Source organism: Coloeus monedula (assembly GCF_965178545.1).
Source record: "Coloeus monedula genome assembly, chromosome: 2".
Lineage (NCBI taxonomy): Eukaryota > Metazoa > Chordata > Aves > Passeriformes > Corvidae > Coloeus > Coloeus monedula.
The window spans coordinates 79,604,185-79,629,522 of NC_138782.1; the positions used below are offsets into that span (position 1 = coordinate 79,604,185).

General features: G+C 37.6%; 1 protein-coding gene across 1 annotated transcript in view; it reads left to right on the forward strand.

The window, feature by feature from the left end:
• Nucleotides 1-25,338, forward strand: part of MMS22L (MMS22 like, DNA repair protein) — a gene marked incomplete at both ends in the record, with an annotated part of 88,753 nt that overhangs the window by 33,990 nt on the left and 29,425 nt on the right. The window lies entirely within an intron of this gene.

Genomic DNA, 25,338 nt, shown 5'->3' on the forward strand with positions numbered 1-25,338 from the left:
AAATATGTGTAAAGAGCTGTGGAAGAGTGCATAATAGGAATACTGAGGCCCATATGCAAGATCTCTCTTTAACTAGGTTCTTTGTTATTGTCTAGTTTGACTGCAGCTGTCAATAGCTTATAGATCCAAAGACAACTGTTTTTCAGGCAGTCTTTTGAAAAAAGATGAAGCACAAAACTAAGTTTAGTTGATTTATTATTTATTATTTCAGTTCAACTGAATGTGTTTCCTGGAATAAATTGGAGACTTCAAAAATGCTTTGACATCTTCTCCATTAGCTAATACACAGCATTTGTTATGTTGTTTTTAAAGATAAAATAGGGAGAAATTTGAGACTGGTGAAAAAATTGCCTATTTTATAACTTGGCATTATTTTTAAGCTTTCCAGGACTGGGGGGTATGTGGCCCTCTTGTAAGACAGAGAAGAGGGCATGCAAGTTCAATCTAGACTTCTCAGGTCATCACAGATAAGGTACAGGACAATATTAGTACCTTTTTTTATAAAGAGTAGTTTTTCTGAGATATTTGAATTACCAACATGCTCAAATAGTAATTAGTATGAGAGAGATTTTTAGAGCCTTGCTTTTAACAGCTCTTTATTTCAGTTTCTGTATTTATACATTTAGTTACTGTTACAAGCCTATTTATCCCATCTACAGAAGAACTAAATTCCTTAACACTTACAAAACACTTTGATCTTCAGGTTGTATGGAACAGGGAAATGTTAGTGATTTTGTTGCTTTGACAGACTCACTGAAAACAGTTCTCTGTTGCCATGCAAATAAAACAACACTAAAAACACCTTTTTGATTCAGAAGATATGGATGATTTTGTGCTAACCAGATGTTAAAATATTATTGAATTGACCAGACTGATTAGGCCTGGTCTGTTTTCAAATTCAGATAAGGGTGAAACGCTTGTTTATAAAATCCAGGCTGATATAAGATAGTAGGCCTTTCATAAAAGTAATTTTTCTGTACACTGCACTCTTAATAATTTTAAAACTGTATGACAGGGAATTTACAGGTAGGAAGGAAGTGAGATCACTGATTAAAGAGACAAGCAGCTCCCTCTAGGCTGTTAGGAAATAATAACTTCGTGTGTTACTTTCTGCTAACCCCAGATGATGGCTCACAGGAGCATTCTTTATTGCTGATTAAGTAGCATTATGAAAATACTGACTTGGTTGTGTTAACTAAATGCCTCAATATTTAAAGCTTAAAATGTCAAATAGTTTTAGCAGTCCCCTTTAACATATCTTGTTGGATTGCTGGAATCTCATTCCAGGTTTCCCAGTTGTTTTTATTTGAGGATACTGTAAAAATTCTAGTCTTTCATTTTCAGAGTGAGGTGTAGCCAAAAGCTCTTCTTTAATTATAGCTATTCATGCCGCTATAGTTAAGGGTCTGTCAGCATTTCCATTATAAACCTTTATTTTCAAGGGTTTGTACCATAGCAGTGAAAACTTGCTCTGGGCTAAAACTTGGCATACAAGGATTTGAAAGTACGCTTGTTTTCTTTCTTTCTTTTTTCATAAAAGACATCTGAAAAGAGACCCCCACCTTCACCATTTTTACACCACAGTGTTTTAAAATAACCCATTCCAGCTTTTTCTGGTATTTTTCTTGTCTGCTAGAAAAGTACTGGTAGCTTTTGATTGTTGTATTTACCTATGGTTAGACTATTTTAAATAAGGTTTCTTAAACTGCTTTTTTATTGGTTGTTACCATTATGATTATTTTGGAATCCATATATTTAAATAGAACTATGTCTTGACAGGAGCTCATTTTTATCATTTTTTGATATGTGGTGAGTGGATAATTGAAATCAAGATGCTACTTGCTGGCACTTGCAAGTATTTGATCTTCATAGTAACATTCACTATGAACTGTAAGATTGTATTTTAATACAGTCTCCTTCTTAAAACCATGTAAAATAAACAGTAAATAATCAAGAAACTCCCCTAAATCAAAATGTGAAGTACTTCCTTCCTATTTTTACTTGGAGCATTCAGCTTCTAGCTCAGACATAAGTTTTTTCCTTTACTTTTTTCCTGTTTTTAAGCAATGGTTTAAAATCCTGACTTCTTGTTGTTGTTGTTTTTTAGGGTTTTTGTTGGTGGTGTTTTTGTTGTTGTTTTTTATTGAAAGGTAAATGCAGGATGTTTGCCCATGTGTGCTTTCATTTGTTCCAACTCTCTAGCACTATCTGTCATCTGTGTGCCTCGTGGCACAAAAAGAAGCCCTAGGTTAATAAAAATACAGGCATTAAATGGATTTGACAGAACTTGCTGTAAAAATGGATACAAGACTGAGAAATCGGCTGTAGGTGCTGGCACTGCAATATATTATTCTTAAAAGAAGTGTTTGAAACATGCTAAAATGTCTTGTATTGTAATGGGGTATTGTTTGACATGCGCTTTCTCTTATTATTGTCATCCTGGCATTTGAGTTTTGTTGAGTGTTAGCACAGAGTTACAGCACTATAAAATGTGAGTACATGCCCAGGTGTAAAATCACTGCCGTGCTCCAAACATCTTTGCCTAGTTTCAGGGAGACTTGGAGGAGAAATGAGAAGTACCACTAACCTGATACCATCATAAATGGTAATTTTACTTTGAAAACAGTCTGTGTGCATTTATGCCCATTTGTACTTTCTTGCTAATTTTTGAAAATTTCAGTGTGTAAATTTCATAAGCTCTTACAGGAATATTGACCAAGTAAACCTGTCTCTAGGAGAAAGTTACATTAATAATTGGACCATGGGTAACAGGATGTTTCTATCTGAGTGTGTTTAGCCTTGAGGTAGTGAGAGAAACCACAATAGGAATGGATTATCCAGTATATCTTTGCTATGGAAATGTAGAGTCATTTGTAATTTTTTTTGTGTTATACTTGCCATCAAAACAGCCTGTGGGAAGCTTTTTAGAGACCAACAGAAGCATCTCTCCCTCTCTCTATTACTGTGTAAGTCAGTAGATAAGCTCAGGAGGAGAGAACAGAAAGGTCCTCCCTCCTTTTCTTCCCCCTCAGGGGTTATAGTGTTAGTCTTTGTAAAATCTTTTTTCTGATGTTGAGCTTCTGAAAACTGTATTCAGAAGAGTTTGGAAGATCACGAGTCTTCTCTTACCCATCCCATCCTGTGAGAATGTATAGAGCTCCCAGCTGTGATGCCCTGATAAGTACAGAAGGCAACTCTGGACTAAGCCACTGAACTGAGAGTCCAAAGATGTTAGTTTTGCTCAAAGATCTCCCAGGCTTAATGAATGACCACTAAAAGTTGCTGTGAACTTTGTTTATCTGTGTGAAAAAAAGGAAATAGATCCTTCCTTTTTCACTTTACAAAAAATATCTTATGCTTAGGGAGCAAGTATGCCTTGCTATGCTAACTTGACCTATCCTTTAAAGTATTGTTATGGTTTCTTTGAAGTTCAAGTATCCCATTAACAAAATTGGTGTTTAAAGGAGTGTAATGAAAATCTAGTTTCTAAGTGCTCTAATGCATGAGAAGCAAGCACTGCTTTACAATATAACAGCATTTTGAGAGGTTTCCTGTGTAGGAATCCTTAAAAATAATCTGTTACCACCTTCTCAGGTAATACAGTGTATGTTCTTAGCTACAGTTGTTGCCTTAAGGTGTGGCTCTGGTAATTAAAACTGAATTTTCTTTTCTTCTTCTTACTCTGTGGGATTTGAGGTTTTTTCAGGTTTTTGTTGGAGTCTAAAATAATGTTTTACATCTTTGTCCCTTGTATTCTGACCTTCAAAGTTGACTAACTAAAACTAATGTGTTGCTTTAATTGTTTTTCCTCTGCTCTGAGAGTATTACTATGCAAAGAAATGAAACGAGACAACAGCATGCACTGGAAATGTGTACCTAATGCTTTGCATATAGAAAGTTCCTGTATACGTCTGTCACTGGTTCAGGTTTGCAAGAATATTCACTTCCCCTTCTCAGTGTCCATTTTCTTGAATCAGTAGGTGGACACATGAAAGTTGAACAACTGATTAACATTAATTGCACGTTGGTGTTTAAGATGTAATAGCATCTTGCCGTAGTAGGAGGGCAACAAGGCTGGAAAGCATGTCCTGTGAGGAGCAGCTGAGGTTTTGGTTCTTGTCTGGTTTGGAGAAAAGGAGGCTGAGGCGTGACCCCATTGCTCTCTACAGATTCCTGAGAAGGGTAAGTGGAGAGGGAGGTGCTGAGCTCTTCTCCCTGGGCTCCACTAATACGACATGTGGGAATGGTTCAAAGCTGCACCAGGGGAGGCTTAGACTGGACATTAGGAAGCATTTCTTTACTGAGAGGATGGTCAAGCCCTGGAACAAGCTTTCTAGAGAAGTGGTTGATACCCCAAGCCTGTCAATGTTTAAGAGGCAATTGGACAAAGCCCTTAATAATTTGCTTTAGCTCTTGATCAGCTGTGAATTACTTCGGCAGTTGGACTAGATGGTCATTCTAGGTCCCTTCTTACTGCAATATTCTATTCTACTGTTCTATTCTAGAATCACTTCAGAACACACTGAAACATTAAAAGCTATCAAAAAACCTAACTGTTGATGTTCAAAAAAAGTCTTGGTAGATACCCAAAGCTAAAGAAACTCAAGTCTAGTACGCAGACATCAATCATGAAGATACACAGTTCAGTCCCCTATGCTACAGATGGAAACACACTTTTTGTGTTCCATTGTATCCATTTTATCCACCAAAAATTAATCCACATAAGCTTTCTGTAGCCTACCTGACAGCAGTATAAGATTTCTGTTGTGAAAAGGTAAATCCATGAAAAAAAGAATAAAATCATATCCTGGTGTACTGAGAACCTGCTGCTTGGATCCCTATAGTTGTTTAGAGAAGTATGTGCTCCCTGAAGGACGTAAAGCACAGATTTGTTTTCTGATGGAAGTTTCTCACTTCTGAAACTATTTTCCCTAAATTAACTTTCCTCTCAGTTTTACTTTTATTCTTCACATGAGGTGTGAGAATGGCTTTTCATATGAAGTGGGTTTTTTTTTGTTGTGGATGTTAAACAAAAGAAATATTTTTGCCAATAAAATCATTATATGCAAGTAGCCTTCTAATCTCTTAATTTTGATTGTTTCTTCGTTACCTTACAAGATCTATATTTCTTCTCTCTTTAGGATATCTCATGTCAGATTTAAGGCTTATTTAAAATGAACAGAAAGCTGAAGCAATTTTCTTTATTCCATTTCAGTCTCCTAAGGCCTATTTCCCCCTGGTGAGCTCATAGCAACAGGGGGGTTTAAGGGAATTCAGCTTTCTGCAAATTAATGTCTCGCATCATGAAAATTCAGGACCTTTTTTTTTTTCTATGTCTTGAAAAAGTAATACAGTGAGTGTGAGTATTATTTCTTGCCAGCGGGTGGAAGATGAATGATTTTGTCACAGTTTTACTGCTTGATGAGCAGTGTCCTGAGGGTCAGGCTTAAGTCTGTGTCACTATGCTGCTCATTACTCTTGAGCTAAATAAGGGCTGATTGGATCTAAATTGCCTAGCACATGGGCTGCAGATGAGCTCAGTGAGTAGGGGATGACCTGCTATTCAGGCTGGGAGTAACCCCGGTGTGCAAATGCTGCATTAGAACACCGTGGGAGAATGAGAGGCTACCGACCGCTGCCAGCAAAAGAAATCGAAATGTAAAAACTCTTTGATGCTGCAATGTTAGAATTTGAAATGTAGGAAGTGACAGGTTGATGGTACTTATCAGCTTTGGCTGGATTAGAGAACAGTGTCATCTTGCTTATATAATGACAGAAGAATGAAGCCCGCTCCCAAGTACTTTGCGGTGCGGAGCTGCTGCTGGCAGAGCCGATGCTGCCTCCTACTGACAGCCCGTGCGGGAGGATGGAGGGAGCGCACGGCGGGCTGGCTCCGGGCCGACAGCTTGGCTGCCCTGGCCTGCCCAAGTGCCCAGCTGTGCCCGGGGTTTCTAGGCTCTTATTAGCAGAGAATCAGAAATGTGACTGATAAAACAGCAAGTGTACATTCTGGGACAAGAGCAAGCCACTGCCTTGCATGTGTCAAGAATGTTTAGACGAGTCAATTACGTGCACTGATCCAGACACATTTGGCTCTGCTTCACCCAGAATATTTCCCTTTGCTCTCTTGTCTCCATTGCTAGCCCCTGTGAAAGGAATTGATCTCTCTGGAGAGGAGAATTAATTTGTGCCTATGTGTTTTAAAGAAAGTTGACCTTTAAAGTGGAGGAAAAAATCTGAACCAACTCCAAGGAGAATCCTTATGCTAACTGAACAGATGAATGTACTTGTCTTAATGGAGGAAAATGAAAACTAGGGAAAGCACTTGCTGGATGCTTGTCACAACATAGGTTGAAGCACTTTGTGCAGTTCTGAAAGATTCAGTTCAGTGGTTCAGTAGAACAAGCTTCTGGGTTTTGTTCCCCCCCTCCCCACCATCACTCATACTTCAAAAACTGGGTAATAACTACAGTGATGAGAAATAGCCACTTGCTTCCTTTTTTCCAAATTTATTTCCGATTCTCTTACTGACAGCTGTAACCTACGAGCATCATCTTCTCTTGCTACTAAGTCTAATCAGCAAAAACAATTTGGTATGTTCTCTTGAAAGCAATGAGCAAATGAAGAGAAGGGTTGGATCTCAATACATTGTGTTTTCTGTTTATTCTTTAGTGTTTTTCTGTTTTCTGGATATATACTGTTTGATTCTTCATCCCCTAGGATGCTTTTGCTTATGATTGAATTTCTTCTTGGAAATAAAATAACTTCTGGTATACTCATTCCTGGGTATCCTAACCAAAAAAAAAAAAAAAAAATCAGAAAAAAGAAAACAGCAGCCTTGAAAGTACAAACAGATTTTCTGTAAAACGGTGTGAGTCTATAGGAATAAGAGAAAATTTTCATAAAAATCATCACTAGTGTAAGGTTTCAATGTTACTTGTGTAAAATTAGTGTTATCAGTGTTTAATGGCATTCATTCAAATCACTGAAAATGAAGAACTGTTTAGCACAACTAGTCGTACTAGATGAAAAAAAGTTAGGGTTTGATTTTATATGTAGCCAGAAATTAGAGAGTATTTCTGTGTGTTCAAATGGAAAACAAAACCAGCATTTAAAATTACTTCGATATTTTGAAATAAATTATCCTCAACAAGAAGAAATAGTGAAGGCCAAATACTGAAATTAGAAAGGACACATGGAAATATTACATGGAATGCTTGACTTGCAGCCATATTGTCAAAGTATGGGAAGGTGAGAGAAACAGGGAATCTTCACATCTGGCGTTGGTTGAAGTGAGGTAGCTGCCCTTGCTGTTACCTCATTTCTGCCCTTGCTTGTAGACTTTGCTGCCTGCTCAGCACAGATTCCTGCAAGGTCCATTATTGTCCCTGCACTAGCGCAGTTGCTGCCTAGTGCAGGGGGAAAAACTGGAATTGTTTGTGAACTGGAATTGCTTGTGAAGTGGATTCCCTTGTACCTTACAAGGAGTGGGAAATGAACCTGCTACTTATGCTTTCACCTCTGTTTACAGAATGTTTTTGTGAGTTTCTAGTAGTATCTGCAAGAAAATCCAAAATTTGGATTTTGAAATCTATTGGCTAACTTTTAACAGTGAGTTTCTTATGCACACAGCCTGTATGATATTAGGAAGCAGGACCTAATGTGACTCTGCTTTAGGAAAAAAAACCAAAAAAAATTAAATATTGTTGTGAGGTGTGTTAATAAAACTCCTGCAGGTGAGAAGAGCTGCTTATTCTGTCTTTAGTTGCAGCGTTCTGTATGCAGTTCTGGATATGTCATTTTACAAAATATTTATGAATAAATTGAAAATTAGAGGGAGTCACAGAAGTGAATGACTAAAGTAGGCAGTTTGTATGAGTTTGATGGAAGTGATTTCAGCTAGGAAGAGTTGAGACAAGCTAGAAGTTACCCAGTATGTAAAAGGATGTTACAGGTTTTCTGCTGTTCTTCATGCCAGTGAAGACAGAATTGTCTTAATTTTGGACAGACATTTAGTGTGGTTATTTAGAATAGGCTGCTACTGTAGCACTCTTGCAGTCTTCAAGAGAAACTTATGGAATCAAACTTATTTATTTTCTTTTTTTAGTGTTTGTTTTAATTTCCATGTTCTATTGGGGGAGAAAAATTGAACCTGTTTAGTGCTACGGTATCCTACTTGTTCTTGGAATTTCTGGGGTGGAAGTGTAAAGATGGCTTCTCCTGTATGCACTGGACAGTGGCCCTGCTGAAAAATGTGATGGCTTTTCAGTGGTTTTATGTTTGAGTCTTGAAATCTGTCTAGAAAATTACTTTGCAAATGCTTTTTTAGACATTGATTCAGGGCCTGTAGATGTGCATTGCCATGTTTTATTTGGCTTGGAGCAAGTCCAAGTGTCACTAATTGCCAATGGCTAAATGCTCCAGCTTTCTTTACAGTGGCACTAAAACAGGGACAGTGAAAATACATCTAATGGAAAATGAGCCTGAAATAGTAGGCTACCATATATATCCTCCCTAAAAACAAACTGGAAAGAGGAGAGCATGCTCTGCAACATATACATTGTGCATCATCTCGGGGACTTTTGGGGGGCCTCTTCCTGACTTTTTTTTTTTTGGGAGGAGCAAGTAGAGAAAGGTAAAAGTAGTTTGTGGTTTACTTAGTTGTCTGATAAGCTGAAGGTACTGTCTATTCCCTCCTCTTTTTCACAACCAGAAGGCCCTGTTTATCTCTAATTGGGGTTAATTAAAGCCTTAGGGCAATACTGAGCCCCTGCCAATGGCTGTAAGGTACAGACGTAATCAAGGCTGCACCCCTCACTGTAGGGAAGGGGGAGGTAACCGTGGGCTTCTCATAGGCTCTGATAATGCAGATGTGCTAATGCTTCTGAAAATACAGGAGTGAACTTATTTTTGGTTAGATAGTTCATTCATTAATTTCTGGCTGTTACCAAAGAGTTGTGGGAAGTGTCTGGCTTAATGTGTGTGCTTGGAAATCCATGTTAAGAGGCAGAAAGCTTCTGGTTCTCTCTGTGGTAATGCAGGGGCTGCACAGGCAGCCACAGCAGCCATTGTGCGCACAGCAGGAACATCCTGCTGCCAGGGATGTGTCATCCTTTACTGAGGGGCAGGAGAAGGGAAGAACAGGCAAGTACAGATGTGCTTGCCAGGACAGTGAAGTTTCCTTCTACTGCTTTTTGCAGTCTTGTTTTCCTTACAAAAAGTCAACCACAAGAATAAAACCAAATATTTTCATTGATATTCTTCTGTTTTCCTGGACAGGAATATATTGATTAGCTACTGGAGATGTACCTTTGGAAATACTTAAGTAAGTGTTCCACATATGACTATTAAAAATATTTTAGAGCTGCTAAAGATTTGATCCCAGGGAATTCCTCTGATTCATACCACACCTATTTATATTTATGGATATTCTACAACAGCCTGAATTGGTGAAGAAAAACTGTGTGTATTTGTCAGTGTGTTACATTTATGTGGAATTTCGTATTAGGTGTGAAGATGACATCAGAAAGTGTTATGTACTGTGATCAGCTCTTAAATAATAATTAACTATAACACAACCATGATCATCCAAACATCGTGGGGAGAGTGAATATATTCAGGCAATCAAGGGATTTTACAATGTGATTATTAGGCATTGGGGAGATGTGGCCCTGTTTAGGGTAACAGGGAGCTGTGGTTAATTGATGCTAGGATAATCAGATTTTTACTATTTTATTGTTCTGGGACCCCAGGCTTTCCAAGAATATGTGTGCATGCACATAGAAGAAAAAGAAATCCCAAGCATATGAAATTTTAAGCCTTAAAGTGTATCTTGAAGTTAGGCTTACATTACCTTGCCTTGCTGTACTGAATTACTGCTATGATTATCAAGTGTTGAGAAATAATTTATATTGTCTGTAAATCATCCCCATTTTACGTCACAGTGAAAATTCAATACATCTTGATTCTGAGTAGTTTGTAAAGGTATCTATTTTCTTAAGACATGAAAAATGGCTAGCTTTTTCCAAGTCAAACTCAAAAATTGAAGGTGTTTTTTCTTGCAGACAAGAAATTTTTGTTGTTTTCTTTCTTGAAAGAAGACCTTTGATATGTGTACAGTCTGAATGTTACGACAGAAAATACAGTGGATGCAGTCCCCCTTGAGCTTCATTGTCTTCTCCAAATTTAGAATGTGAGATGAGGAAACGGCATCAAGTTGCACCAGGGAAGGTTTTGATTGGATATTAGGAAAAATTTCTTCATGGAAGGGGTTGTCAAGCACTGGAACAGGCTGGTCAGGAGGTATTGGAAAAAGGAGATGTTGCACTTTGAGACATGGTTTAGTGGTGGACTTGGCAGTGCTGGGTTAATGTTTGGACTTGATCATCTTTAAAGTCTTTTCAACCTAAAGGATTCTGTGAGGATGTAAAGCAGAATTTAATTTCATTAAAGTTCGTTGTGGAAGGGTTTCCAATGCATTGCTGTGATACTGAACCTCTGGAATTCTAATAGCTCAACCTATCCTCTGGAAGATTTGAAGATTAAGTGTAGCATTGCTACTGTCTCTTACTAAAAGTTTGTCTCTTGCTCCTTTTTCTTTCCTGTTCTCTTGTTGTCCTGCTCTTTCTTGAAACAGAGTAATTTCTGAAAACTCTTCAGCAATCTTATCTCCATGTAAATTAATACTGTAAATTGTGCTGCTAGTGAGGGTGGAGGGGAGTAGTAAGAGTGGGTGGGGGGAGAGAAGAATTAAAATCATTCCAATAAATGGTTTAATTTATGCCTCAGCAGTTAAGCATGCTCCTGGTTAACAGAAATACCCTTCAGCTACACAGGATTTGGGAGGGTTGGAGGGCACTCATTTGCACATAAATAGCCATTAACTGATAAATTCCCAGAGGTCTCCTGTTGCATGCTAGTGGTTCTGACCTACTTAGCTAGCTTAAATTTGTTTTACAGAATTATTATAATTCCATCCTTGGTACTTAAACTTTGTGATTAATGCATGCCTCACAATACAATTAAAGTATAATTACACAGTTTTACAGTTTGCTATCATGGTGTTATTATTATTACAAAGACCTGGATTTTGCAAATATTAGAAGAATTAGGGTTCTGATACCCATCACTTTGCTGTTATTAAGTGATTATGTTAAATGGGACCCCTTTATGTCTGAAGAATGAAGTGGAGAGAGGGGAATCATTAACTAGCACATCAGATGGTTTCTAAGTGATTGAGGAAGAGATGTGTGGTGAGTTTTTTACACATCTATACATGATAGGTGCAAATACCTTTTGTTCATCTTTGCCAGCTGCCTCTGACATATTCTAGCACATCTGTGCTGTAGTGCTTGAAAAAGTTTCATCCTAAACATCACCTCTCTGTAATCAGTTAAAAATCATTTGCATGTGTTAAAACTTCGATTTTATTGTACTTCATTGATACTTTTTATTACATGGACTCTTTTAATACTCTAATAAAAACATGAGCAGCCAGATACAGATGTTCAATAGATCTGTGTGGTGTAGGGTAGGGTGTGACTGCAAAGATGATACAGACCTTTCTCTTGTGCTCTGTAAACTCGGAGCAGTTCTCTGTGAGGGATCTTCCTGACTTCTCAGTTTGTGCATGATTGTACTGCATATTTATACTGGCTGCAGATAACAGTAAGTCACAAACACTGCTATTTTTACCTTAACTCTAAGGGTTACCTGGCCTTCCCTATTTTGCAGACCAAACTTAGTTCTCTGGCTACTACTTATTCCTCAAGGAATGATCCAAGAATCAGTAATGTTACTTGTATATGACGTAAAAAAAATTGCTGCTGTAGTGCATAATTCTTATTACATCCTTTTTTTTCCCCAATGTAGCTGTATCAGAAAACTTTACATTAATGACTAATATAATTAGCAACTAAAAGGACTGAAAAATATTTTTAATAATATTTTCCTTATTCCAATGTAAGTAACAAATCTAATTTTACTTATCTGTGAATATATGCTGTATTGCAGAGTTCACTGGTGGGAATTAGATCAGTTGATGCATTTTCTGAGTTACACTTTCTGTTCTTCTAAAGCTCTAAGGTTATACTATAACATTTTTTATCTATAATTGCAACTGGAGTGAAAACGCCAAATGTGGTATAGAAATCGAATGTTGCACCCTCTAGTCTTATTTGATCCAATGCCTTGGTTTTCATTTTTGCTTAGTTTAAAAAGACTTGTTGCTTGTGTGGTTTTCTGGTTTTCCTAAGTTGTGCTCATCATTTCTTCAACAATGAAAATATTTCTTCTTTTTAATTCCAGAAAACAAAAAGAGTAAAAGGCAAATAGAAGTCTTTTTCTTAGAATTACTCCTTTAGCATCTGTTGGGGTTTTTTTGTCTGTATTTATGCTGCTACAATGATATAATCTCTACTTTTGCTGTTATCATTTGAGCTCAGAAAACATTGGTCATCATTACTGGTGCATGGAAGCATTCAAACAGGTAGCCAGTAATTATGCTTGGAAGAATGTGCTATATTTCAAGGCTTCCTACTTGACTATTCGGGAATTGGTTTTATTTCTAGTCTTTAAAAAAAATACTGCATTGAAGTGATTTAAATCATTTTCATGTGGCACTGCAAAAATGCAAAAGCACATTATCAGGGAAGGAAATGGTCAGCAGTAAGAGCTGTTTTACAAAGTTGGCTTGCAACAGCTACCACACTATGTGGGGAAAACAGTTATCCTGTAATAATAAGACTAATGAATTCAGAAATCCATTGATTGAACTGGCTCTGGGTAGATTATGTGCAGGCTTGCTTCAAGGAGAGGAATTTATGAAATGTTTGCCGCATCCAGCAAGCACTGCTGCTATTATACAGCTGCCTCCTCAGTGGTTTGCTTTGATCCTTTGGAATGAAAGGACAGGAGGATCAGCTCAGGTCTAAATGAGATTACAGCTGGTTCGGCAGCTTATCTGGTCTAATGCCAACTAGTGTGGCTTTGCACGTCCTAAGGGGTTTACAACAGAAACTGTTTATTGAGTATCATCGGTTTACTCAACACAAGCAGGCTAATCCTTCCCAGCCTCAGCATGTTGTAGGATTGTGTATGAGCCAAACCAAAAGCTGGTGCAGCCAGGGCCTCCAGAGCCCTTTGTCTCGCTTCATATTGATTTTTTTACCTGTGTTAAAGACAGTAAAAAATAAAACCAATAACCGGCCCTATTGTGAGCAAAAGGTTAATCTGACCTAAAAATCTTACAAAAGCATCTTTTAACCCTAGAAGGGATGGTAGCCTTTCTCTGACTTTTCACTCAAGGGATTTTCTAGTTTAGGGTTTTGAAGAGCAAAATAGGGAAAACAGCTTCAATATTTAACTCTGTGTGTCTTGAAGTTGTCTCTGAATTCTTTCGGCTGCTGCATAGAAAACTTTAAACAGTTATTTGTGACATTATTATAACAATGTGTTGTCTATCTGTGGTAGGTGATGCTTCATGGCAAGGACACAGCATGCTGAACATAGGCAGAGTAGTAGGAACTGGTAGGTGTCCCAGGGCTCATGCTGCTTTTTCACTATAGTGGTTCTTATGTAAAAAACATGAGAAAACACCTTTATCAGCTGCTTTCTCAATGAAAAAGCAAATATTGCCAACTAGACAAGTGCATCTTAAGAAATTAAGAAAAGTAACAAACAAGCACAGAAAATCAGAATATTTTTAAAAAATTATGTGCTGCAAGTTTTTAAACAACATCCCTTTCTGTTTTGATATGAAGTACTATGCAATATTTCATACAATCTTCTTTTATTGAGAGTATTTTCTATCTGAGGTGAGTTTTTTGGAAGGCATTATAGCGTGTGTCAGATTATTATAAATCAAATGTTTTTTATAGTATAGAAAAATACTAGATTAATCTTTAGGAAGCCTTGCAGAGTAGTAGCAATATATTTACACTGAAAAGAAATACGATAAGTTATCAAATTTACATTGTTGGAATTATTATTAAATGCTTTTTTGTAGATTGTGCATATTACTGGGAGTAATTAAATTGGTTTTGCCATGATGCAGGGAAGAGAATTTGTTGGCACACCTATCTGTCATCAACTGCATGTGATAGACTTTAACTGGAAACTGTTTGAAGGCTGTTGATTGCTATGTAAAAAAAAAAGATAACAGTAACTTGAGGAATTATGAATGGCTGTTTTCTGTTTACTTCACCTAATTGGAATGAATGTCTATTTAAGCTATATGTAAGCAAAGACATTACCATGGACACCATGGAAGCATTAGGAGTGTTTTGCGGCAAAATTGCAAAAAAATGTGTAAGATAAATGTGAGCTTTACTAATACTTAAACCTAATGGACAAGATGTGTATAAGTTTAAAATGCAGTAATTGTTCATTTACTTGTATTCTATCAAATCTGGTCTTAAATGATGGATTGCTCTCGTGTACTATTACACTTCAACATGTTTGAAGATAAAAACTATTGTCGATGATTGCTTAAAGTCTGTTTGTTCGATCATCTGAACAGTGCAAGTCAAAGCATTTTGTCAGACTGTGAGAAGTTTTGCCTGGATAATGCTTCCTACACACACAGGTTGCCGGATAAATTATGTGCAGTTTCACAGCGTAGCTGGTGCTGGAAGTTAAATGGATGCCCAGTGGTAGAACCTGTAAAACATTTTCCTGTTAACACTACCAGGCAGAATTGACATTGTTGATGGTACCTTTGATCTAATAAACTATCAGTTCTAACAGTGATTTTTACTGTGTTTCAGAGGGGATGATGATATAAGTTTAGCAAGCCTGCCATTCTTTCTGGATGACAGAAGATTAGCTCTCCTGTCTGTATTACCCTGTGTTGGGAACAGTGTTAGTAGGGGATGTTTTGTACCCAAAGTAATCACCTCCACTAAAAAGATATGTTACACAAACAGCATCCTTTCCTGCAACAGATACTCCATAAAGAACAAAATTGATTTTGCAGGAAGGAAATGAAATACTTTGTTTGGAATTTGGAAACAAGTTATCTCATTATCTTGAGTACAAGTTTGCCTGCCTTCCAAAGTCTGTTTTCTCTTTTGAGAGGAAGATTTTCCTTAGCCACTTACAGTATATGACTCCCAGCAGCTTCCTAGAGAGTATCCCTATGCATATAGGTTTTGGTTTTCTGCAAAGACAGCTGGAGGAGCTGGAGCAAGAGAGTTTCATTTTAGGAAAGAAAAACTTCATTTGAACTACAATTCCTCTCTCTGTTACAGTCTTGTTTTAAATTAGGAGTATTTTTGAAGTATTTTTCAGGCTTTCTGCCTGAAAAATGAGTTGCATGATACTAACAACAGTGTTACATGTGTAATGGCAAGACAGGTCTGTTACTGGAAATGATTTCAGAATGTCTGAAGAGATAACTGTGGGTAGAAGTGCTTCTGGTTGGTTTGTTTTCAGTATTTGGAGTTTAATATTTAATATTTTGATATTCTCCTGAGGACTTTGTGCAGTTATCCTCAGAGTCCATTTCACATCTCATGCTCCCATCAGAAACTTTTAACTGAGGTGGCACCCACTCAGCATTTGAATTTCTGCAGCCAGAATAACAATTTTACCAGTTTGTCTCTGCTGCTTGCTACTTGAGCCTGGGTGAGGACAGGCTCAATGAGAGAAACTGCATTTCTAAAGCTGTGCTAGATAATGGAAGATATTTGAGATGTGGTGAAGTTGACCTCAGTGAATGTTTCACGCAATATGTTGAACTTTGGATTTTATTTTTTAAAATTTTTTTAATAGCACGGCTAAGAAGAATTTTAATGATCTTTGCATAGCCATGAACTTGCGATCACATTTCTTAGATTGTAAGCTCTTCCAAAATGACCTGTATTCTTTTGATACATTTTAATGAAACACTGTGAGCTTAAAGAGAGATCCACTTTAGTACAGTGTGTGGGTGTCTCTTCCCCAGTGTGGGGAGTCCATCGGCACTGGGAGTCTGATTAACTACTGGGGTCTGAATTGTAAGAAATTATCTGTTTAAGGTCAACCTTTAAGCTTTAATTTTTATTTCAGCCATCTGTACTGTGTAAGAAATTCCTTTAAAAAGTGTAAACAATAGTTTACAAAAGAGGTGAACCTCTCCCATCATTATAATTCTCTGTCTGCTGCTGTTATCCTGATCTCAGAGTCCCACAGAAGAGCTAAAGGCAGGATTTTGGAAATTACTGTATCTGAAACTGAATTTCATTGCTGGCCTTTCAGAACCATTACTTGGCATTCCAGTCACACTACATAGTTATTATTTCTCATGATTTTTTTTTTTTTTTGAGAAAAAAGACAGTAAGGAATTGGTAAAAAAGACTTAGCTTGTAAAAATTCAGAAAATTTATTGTATCTGAGTCTGGGCTATTGTGTAGCTATAGGCAGCTATATTTCATTGCCCTCCTGGTGTTCTACAAGAATATGATTCAAATAAATTATGTTGTATAAGTAAGCAGCATATTGGGTTCCCAGTAAAAGAAAAACATTGAAATACCATTTTAAGTTGAGCAGAGGATGAACAAGATGATTAGGGGTCAGGAGCAAATGCTCTTACAAGGAGACACAAAAAGCTGAGTTCATCCTTAGGAAAAGGGGGTTTGGATAGGAGGTGGTGGGTGGAAGGCAATTTATTGATTTGTAAAGCAGTCTTATTGGGGGAGAGGTTATAAATAAGATGGACTCAGACTTGTCACAGATGTGTATGGTTGTGGAATCAATGGACTGAGATTGTGAGGAAGGAAGCTTTTATTAGAAATAAGGATAAAATTTTCACAAGATAAATATTGGAACAAATTTCTAAGACAGGTTGTAGAATTTCCCTCCTTATTTTATTGAAGATTGGCATTGCTTTGAGCCAAGGGTTGCAGCTCCAGGGGTCTCTTCCAATGTAGGTTTTTTTCTATGACTTTAACTTCTATTAAAAAATGCATAAAACAAAACCAACACTTCCCTCCCACCTGCAAAAATAAAAAAAAAGCAAACAAGTGCAAACAACTGACAAAAGACAAATAGAAATCCTGTTTAACACATAATGACTAGAGTATGATGAATTTTAGAAGTTCTGCTCAAACAGAAGAGTTTTATGAAAGATACCTATTTGTAATCTGCAGTTTCTCTGTTTGTTAAGTAACGTGACTTTTAAAAACACTTGTTTTTCACTAAAGTATTTTGATTTCTTAGATAATCTGGCATTCCGATTCTCACTATAAATTATATTCACATATGAATCATTTTTTAATGATGTGGAAGGTTTCCATATTCCTTCATCGGGGATTTCAGCAAGAAATATGCCCTTGCCACCAAAAATCCTGATGACATCCTGTGCTGCAGTAGGCAGAGCTGGTTCAGGGTGGGAATCCTTCCCCTCTGTTTATTGTGAAGCCACATCTGGGAATGCTGTGTCCAGTTCTGGGCTACTCAGTACAAGAGAGACATGGACATATTGAAGAGGGTAGGGTCCAGTGAAGGGCTACAAAGATGATTTTGGGACTGGAGCATCTCTTTTGTGAGGAAAGGCTGAGAGAGCCAGGACTGTTCAGCCTAGACTGGAGAAGGGGGATTTTATCAATAAATAGAACTATCTGAGGAGAGGGGGGCATGAAGAGGACAGAACCAGGCTGTTATTGGTGCCCAGTGCCAAGACCAGAGGCACAGGTGAGTGAGTCCCTCTGAACATCAACAAACGCTTTTATTTTCACTGTGAGGGTGACTGAGCACTGGTACAGGTTGTCTAGGGACATTGTGGAGTCTCCATACTTGGAACTATTCAGAAGCCTTCTGGACGTGGTCACAGGCAGTCAGCTTTTGCAAGCAAGGAGTTCACTCAGAAAGTCTTGATGGGGATGGGTGGATTTTTCTTTTGATTATTTTGAAGGAAGATACTCTTTAACAGGGAGCAAATGGTGCTAAACTTACTAGCTGTGACCCTCAAGTCTGTGGTTGTAACTGTTCTGCTCTGATGGCAAGAAGGAGGAATCATGGTACCAGCAGTGATGTGTTGTTTTCATCTAAATACCTAACAGCTAATACTGTCTGTCCCTATGTGGCAGATATTAGCATTTATGTTCCTAATAAACTCTGAACTTGAATAAATATAACCCGAAGTGATCTGGGCTCCCTGTTCTTTCAAATATAAAATAGTTTGGAAAAGAAATGAAATCTCCTGTTAAAAAAAAAAAGTACTTATGTCCCTTGTAACTTAAAGTTACAGAAATGTAATTACAGTTTCTCAGTTCTCTAAGAAATATTTTTTAAAAAAGATGACCAGTGTTTTTTTAAACAAACAAATTAACAAAAGCTTCAAAACCAAAGGCCAAAGTGTCTCATGGGCAGGGCAGAACACAGAACTTCCAATGATTTCTGTAAGCCTCCTCCTTCCCATCAGTGGTGAATGAGTCAGTTTTGTGTTTTCCTTTTAAACTCTAATTTTGTGAGGTGACAGGGAATTTATTGGGGAATTTTGTCTTAATTTGACCAAAACTAATTGTAATATTGCAAAATATTTCTATTCAAAATAAGGCTTTTAAAAATTGAAATGCAGCTATTATAAGTTCTGTCAAGTGGCAATGACTTATAAATATTAAAGTTGGTTTAGGTGGGGATTTTTGCATATGTGAACTAAAAATGGGGAATACAACAGCCTAGGATAGTATCAATTTCAATGCGGCTTGTTAACTTTTTTTATTTTCTCTTAGTTCTTTGAGTGGATTCAAAAATTCTGAATCTGACCTATACTGAAAGTCTGCTCAGGGAAACTAAATGTCTTTTTATCTCTTTACTTCTTCTGTTGTTTCTTCAAAAGAACTGAGCAGGGACCCATTCAAAGCAACAAGATGACTCCCAGTGCCTTGAATAGTGCAGAATCTATGCAGAATCTAGGAGAGACTGCTTGGCTGAAATCTGTGAATGGTTGGGCCCTTGTGCTGAGATGAGTACCTGGACACTCTCTCTCCTAGGACTTCAGATTTTGGGACAGCAAAGGGTTGGTTTGTGGGTTTGTGTGTTCCAGTTTGTATTTTGCATTACAGGCACAAAGGAAACTGCAATCTTAGCATATGCCTACACAGTACAGGGCAGAAGCTAACTTGGCTGAACACCAGTGAAGGTAATGAAGGAAAATTGCAGTTGGGCTCAAATCAGCTGTCTGTTTTTCCCAACAGTATTCCACAAACTGAAATTTGAACTAGTTGCACTGAATTAACACAGGTTGTGTTGTCTTTTCTGCTCTTGCAACCTTATCTTTTCTAAATGTGATTAGGAAAAGAAAACAGCTCTCTAAAACAAATTTTCTAGGGTGGCTATGGAAGATGTAATATTCCCCCACAGCAGACCTAGACAAAAAAGCAAGCTTGAGCTCTGTTGCTTGCATTTAATTTACGGTCATAACAACTTGTCTTTTCAGTGATGCAGTTAAACCCACTGAGAAGGGTTAAGGAGAAAGTGCTAAGTAATATTCTGCAGCTTTGAAAGCTTGGTTTTTCTGTACCTTGGTGTTTTAGGGTTGTGTGTCTGTTCTTGTTAATATCTTTACTTTGTCTTTGAGAATAGTAAGGATGTTGGGGATTTCTTGTTCTCCCCATGTATTTTATAAGTATTACTGAGCGCACACAACATGCTGTCACAGTGAATGCAGGGTTCTCTATTACTGTGCTTAGCTATAGAGAGGATTATATTAAACTCTGTAACCTTGCTGGAGCACCTTTGTACATTGCTGCTATATTGATAATCTTCACATGATTCAGTTGCAGTTGAAAATATCTTATTCACAGCATTAACACTTTCAATCCCAGTGAAGATTAGAATCTTTGATATCAGGAGATGAGCCCCTCGATGGGCAGATAATTTTTCTAATTTTTTAGAATTTATTTATTAGTGTGGTTCTTGCAATGGTTGCCTTGGACATTTCTTCACTTAGACATATACAGGGAATACTCATCAAGCCTAGCCATTCAAAAATGGGTAAAACAATTTATTGATGAATGAATTAGTGGTTAAGTATGGGGCTATTATGCTGTTTGATTGTCTACGAAATAGTGAATACTTTTGGAAAATACTTGTGTTCTAAAATAGATACACAAGAACATTTTGAAGTAATTAAGAAAAACATTCCCTAGTGTTCCCCATCCGCAAATTATCTATGAATCAGTGGATTGATGCAGCAACATAAGATGTGTTGACATTTTCTATCTGTCATTAATGCAGACCTAGTAACAAACAGCTTTCCTCTAAAATCTGATGTTAAATGCATAGAAAAATCATTGGAACTTATTGCCCTGTCTTCAATATTGCACATTATAAAATCAGAATTTTGGTGACATTTGCACTGCGTGTCTTTAAAGTAAGGGGAATCCAGTCACTAGGAAAGAATTCCAAGTTTGATTTGCTTTTCTTTGTCCATGATTATATTATATGCTAGTTCTTTTCCAAATCCTTGCTGTTTCTTGTAATTTAGTAAGAATTGTTTCAGGTAGACTGCTGACCCATTTCTCCATATATGTAAGACTTTCATCAAGCAATCAGTGGGAAGTTCTTGCAAGTGTTTGTATGGGACTATTCATTTGGGTCTCATGATTATGTCATCTGGTTGGCCTGCATCATGGCAAGTCTCACTGAGAATCTGCATGAGAGTCAGAAGGACAGGACAGGCTGTTCATAGCATCTTCCAGGTCTCTCTTCTGTTGTAAGTGCATGGGGTAAAGGTCACTGCAGGAATAATGTGGAACAAGAAGTGGTGTAATATAGTAGGGAGAACTGGCTCTGCTTGACACTTCATTTGTGTGTTTTATTTTTTTTCTTTCTTAGTTAAATTCTACAGCATTTGCTGGGTGCCCATTTTCCTCTTTAAAGGATATCCACATTTCTTCCTGCAATTTCATGAGTTTTAAAATAACCTGTTTTTTTATTCTTTTGTCTCTGCCAAGTCTGTAGGTGATATCTTGGGAACTTTTACTACCCTTCAGTAGAAGGGCAGGAATATTCAGGCTAGTACCACTTTGGCCTTTGTGTAACTTCTGCTATCCAGTAGAAAAAAAGTAAAGGAGTATATGTGAATTACGCCTAGATTTTGAGTCTTTTTCACACCAATGTGCTGTTTCCTTCTAAAAGTCCAGAAGGTGAATTCCCGAAGACTATTTAAAGTTTCAAGGCTTAGCTGTGTTCAGAATGCTGCAGCTTGACAAACTAACATCCCTTATTCTGAATGCTTGGTTTGAAAACTTTGAAGAGGATTAGGTCATGGCTGCTTTTGCCAGTTTTAGTGATTCCTTGATGGGGAAAATCATTTCATCAGTGAGAACTTTGCTGATTATATATCATAGCACATTATTGTTTCCATATTGCTGTGGAAAAAATGGTTGTCTTAAAAGCCTGAGACTTTCAGTTCAATTTTATTCTGCGGTACATACTGTTTGCTCTGTTACATTCAAATCTAAATAATTTAGTGACGGACATAAATCTAGCAAATTCCTCTGTATTAGTTTCAGACAAAGAGCCCCATTTCTTGAATTGTATTTCTCTAAAGAACAAGCAGTTAAGCTGTGTATTAAAAAGTATAGGAACTTGGACTTAAAAGTGAATAGTGTATGTTTGCCATTTTTGTGTATTATGGGATTGGTTGCAATGGTTATGTTTGGGGGGGGTATTTGCTTTGTTTTGTTTTTAATATAACTTTGAAGTTGGAAAACTATATATACTGGTCTTGATTTACTTTTAATTTTATGTCAAAATGTAATGTAATCCATTACTTTCAGTTGTGCAGTTGATAGACCGATTTGCAAAAGATGCATGAAACAAACAAAAAGCATTCAACAAAAACTGTAAAAAAAATTACTTATGAAAATATTAAAAAAATCATAAGCACTAGATTCCCTATCTGTCTGTATTATTCTTTAATTACTACATCTTGCATCATCTGTTTTAACACCCTCTCAGGTAATGTGAAGAAAATACTACTGCCATACTGCACTATAATGTTGAAAGGGATCTGACACATTTTCTGCTCTCTTCCCTGTGTTTTAGTGAATCAAGCAATGTCTGAGAAATTAAATTTGGCCCTCGTCTCCAGATCACTAGAAGGAAAAAAGTAGTGGTTTAAAGTGGTTAACTTCTTAAAATGTTTATATCTTCAAAGAACTTTATATAGTTTCCTGAATAGGTTTAGTTATGAGTAAGTATCATTTTGTTTAAGGCATTTTCTGTTGATATTATTTAACTTGGGAAGGTGACCCTGCGCTAAATTGCGATGTGTAATTTGAATGCCCATGGGCTGCCCTTCATCGGTTTGATTGGAAGAGATTATCTGGATTTCTAATATACTTTAATTACTCTGCTTATATAAATTGTCACATTAGAATCTTCTTAACTGTTGAGTCTGTTCTGTCAATGATTCACTAACAACAGGAATATCCTAGGCTCTTCCACTGAGATTTGAAGATTTATACCACCAATGAAAGGACTGGAATGGCTCTATTTAAACCTACTGTATCTTCAGTAGGAAAGAGTATGTGATCTGCTTCTACCCAGGCAGTGATTGATGTGTGATAAATTGAAAGGATCTGTAGCCTTTTTTATTTTGGTAAAAGGTGTTTTTTTCGATTAAGGCAACACAATGCCAAATATGTTTTAAGATGTTTGGGGGTAATGTATTCCTGATGTTCCTGTGGCAAAAAACCAAACAAACACAGGGTAGGATTTTCAGGTGGAGGAAGGTAGAGTATCTTTTAGCGATGTTAGCTACAGTTTTACAGAGAAGCTGTTGTAACTGAAATCATAGAATGGATCAGGTTGGAAGGGACCACAGTGGGATCATCTGGTCCAACCTCCCTGCTCAAGCAGGATCATCCTAGAGCCTATGGCACAGGACTGTGTGCAGGGAGTTCTTGAATATCTCCAGTGAAGGAGACACCACAACCTCTCTGGGCAACCTGATCCAGTGCTCGGTCACTAGTACAATAAGGAAGTTCTTCCTTATATTCAGGTGGAACTTTGTGTGCATCAGTTTCTTTCTACAGTGTTGTGGTGATGTTGGCTTCTTTGACCTTTTATTCCTGGGTATCTCTCTGCCTGACAGCTCTGTTCAGATGAGCTTAAAGGTTACCAGCACTTGGAAGAATCCTGCTCTCAAATGGTGTAGGGGTCTTCCAAGATGTAATGGTCTGATGACCTACAGTAACAGGTCCAGCTCACCAGCAGCTCATTTGACACATGCAGCATATGTGTCTTGTACAACAAACCGCTCTTGCCTCCTCTCTGGGATTTTGTTTCCTGTTAACCTACAGAAAATAGAAAGGATTGAATCCAGCATGTGTCTAGTGGGCCCAGTGATATCTAATTTAGAGTCATGAAAACAGAAATCTGTGTGTTCAGAACCACTGCTGAAGATGTGTGCCTAAGTGTCTTGGGGTTTGGTTTTGTTTTGTTGTTTGTCATTTAAATCACAGGCAGCAGCTGGAATGATTAAATATCTGCTCCCTAGTGGTTAGTATGTAATACTGGGAGAGAAGAATGTCATGGGCTCCATTCCTTGTTCTGGATTTCACATTTTTATCCAGTACCTGAGTTAATGTAGAACCCACAATCAAGAGGAGAGCCTGAGCCCCAAAATAGTATCAAAAGTGGACCCAGGTGCCCTTCACCCTGATGCTGTGATTCATTGGTTGTTACATTAGAAAAAGTGCATTCTGTGTTTGAAAATGCAAGTAGCTACTGCTGCACCTTATGCAACCTGCTGCTTTTTTTTTGGTGTGGATTAGTCATGTTCAGATTTCTGGGCCCCAGTAGACAGAGACTGTGAGTTAGATGCTCAGCTCAAGGCTTTTGTGTAGATCAGTTGCAGGCACCTAGGGAACTTTCTGGTCAAAAGAAGGTGATCTGACTAAGTGAGCAGTTTGGGAATTATTATTCAGGAGTCTGATACCTGTTTGTGCCCTGCTTTTTAACCATTACATCCTTGTATCTCCTTGGATCTCATCCAACATCTAAGACACATCACTTTCTGTATGCTTCATGTTGTGCCTGATGAAGGCATGTTGTAACACTGATATTAATGGTGTTGTACAAGTCTGCTATAAAGAACTTAAGCACCATGGGTGAATTTAAGCATTTGATAAAAGTCCTGCATATTAGAGTTCTGAGAAACATCCCTCTTCCCTTGGTAGCCCTCTCTACCCCATCACACAACTCAGTAATCATCATACACATTCATAACCAGGCATGTTGTTTGGACATCCTTTTTTGAGTAAACATTTAAACACGTGGCTTATTGAAGCAAATTAAAATGAAGAGAGAACACTAAAACATCATTTAATAAATACTGAACTGATAGGGGCATGTTGATGTTTGATAATATTGTCATGATTTTTCCAGTTCTGCATTTACGCTCTGCTGTACAGCAGTACAGCTCTGTGGTGGTGCTACTGCTGTTATTATGGCTTACACAGTGCTGACACTTATATTATAAACTGTGGGATCTTTTTCTGAATGTTTCTTTTAATGGATAGGAAAATTTATTTTTGGTCTTAATTTTCTCATCTTGCTTAGCTTTTTGAAATGTAGTCTTTAATTCCACAAAGATGGGTGAAAATTCTGTGCACTTTGAGAATTCCTACTGCAGTCACACCAGTATCAATATACTGGGTTCTATATAAAGGGTTATAAAATAGAAATTGTATCCCAGAGAGCTTAGAAACAGACGTAAAAGAAGGCTTGGATGTTTGAATCAGATTTGGGTAGAATTTAGTCACCTTCCTCCATGCATGTCTTACTGAAACAGACTGAATGTGGAAGTGTCTTGACAGTGTTTAGGTGACTCCGTTTTAAGCACCCAACTTTCCTAGGTACCAAAACATGTGCCCAGAGGCATTAAGACTGTTTTCATAGGCCTTAGCTGTTTAGCATCCAGCTTAGGCACTTTGAGGCCATAAAGTAGATGTTCTAGCACTTTAAATTCTTGTAAGCATGCTATCAGTGCCCTTACTAAACATGCTGATAACCAGTTCCGTGTGGAGTTCTGCCACTCTGCGCACCTGCATTCATGACTGGGGCCAAGAGAAAGGAGGTTCACCTTTTCACACATTAGCTCAGATGGTCACAATCCTTCGCCACTGACCAGAAAGCCAGGAGCCTTTACCATGAGATGCCTGAAACCCAAATCTGTGACTTGCCACCACTCTCTACGCTGCACCACCATGCAGCTAGTATGCCATTTCTGTGAATCCAGATCCATTTCTTTTGCATGAATCTGCATTTGTAAGAGAGGTAGGATCATACAGTTTGTTACTTGTATCTTGGCACAGTGCTATGATACTGCATTGAAAGTAGACTTGA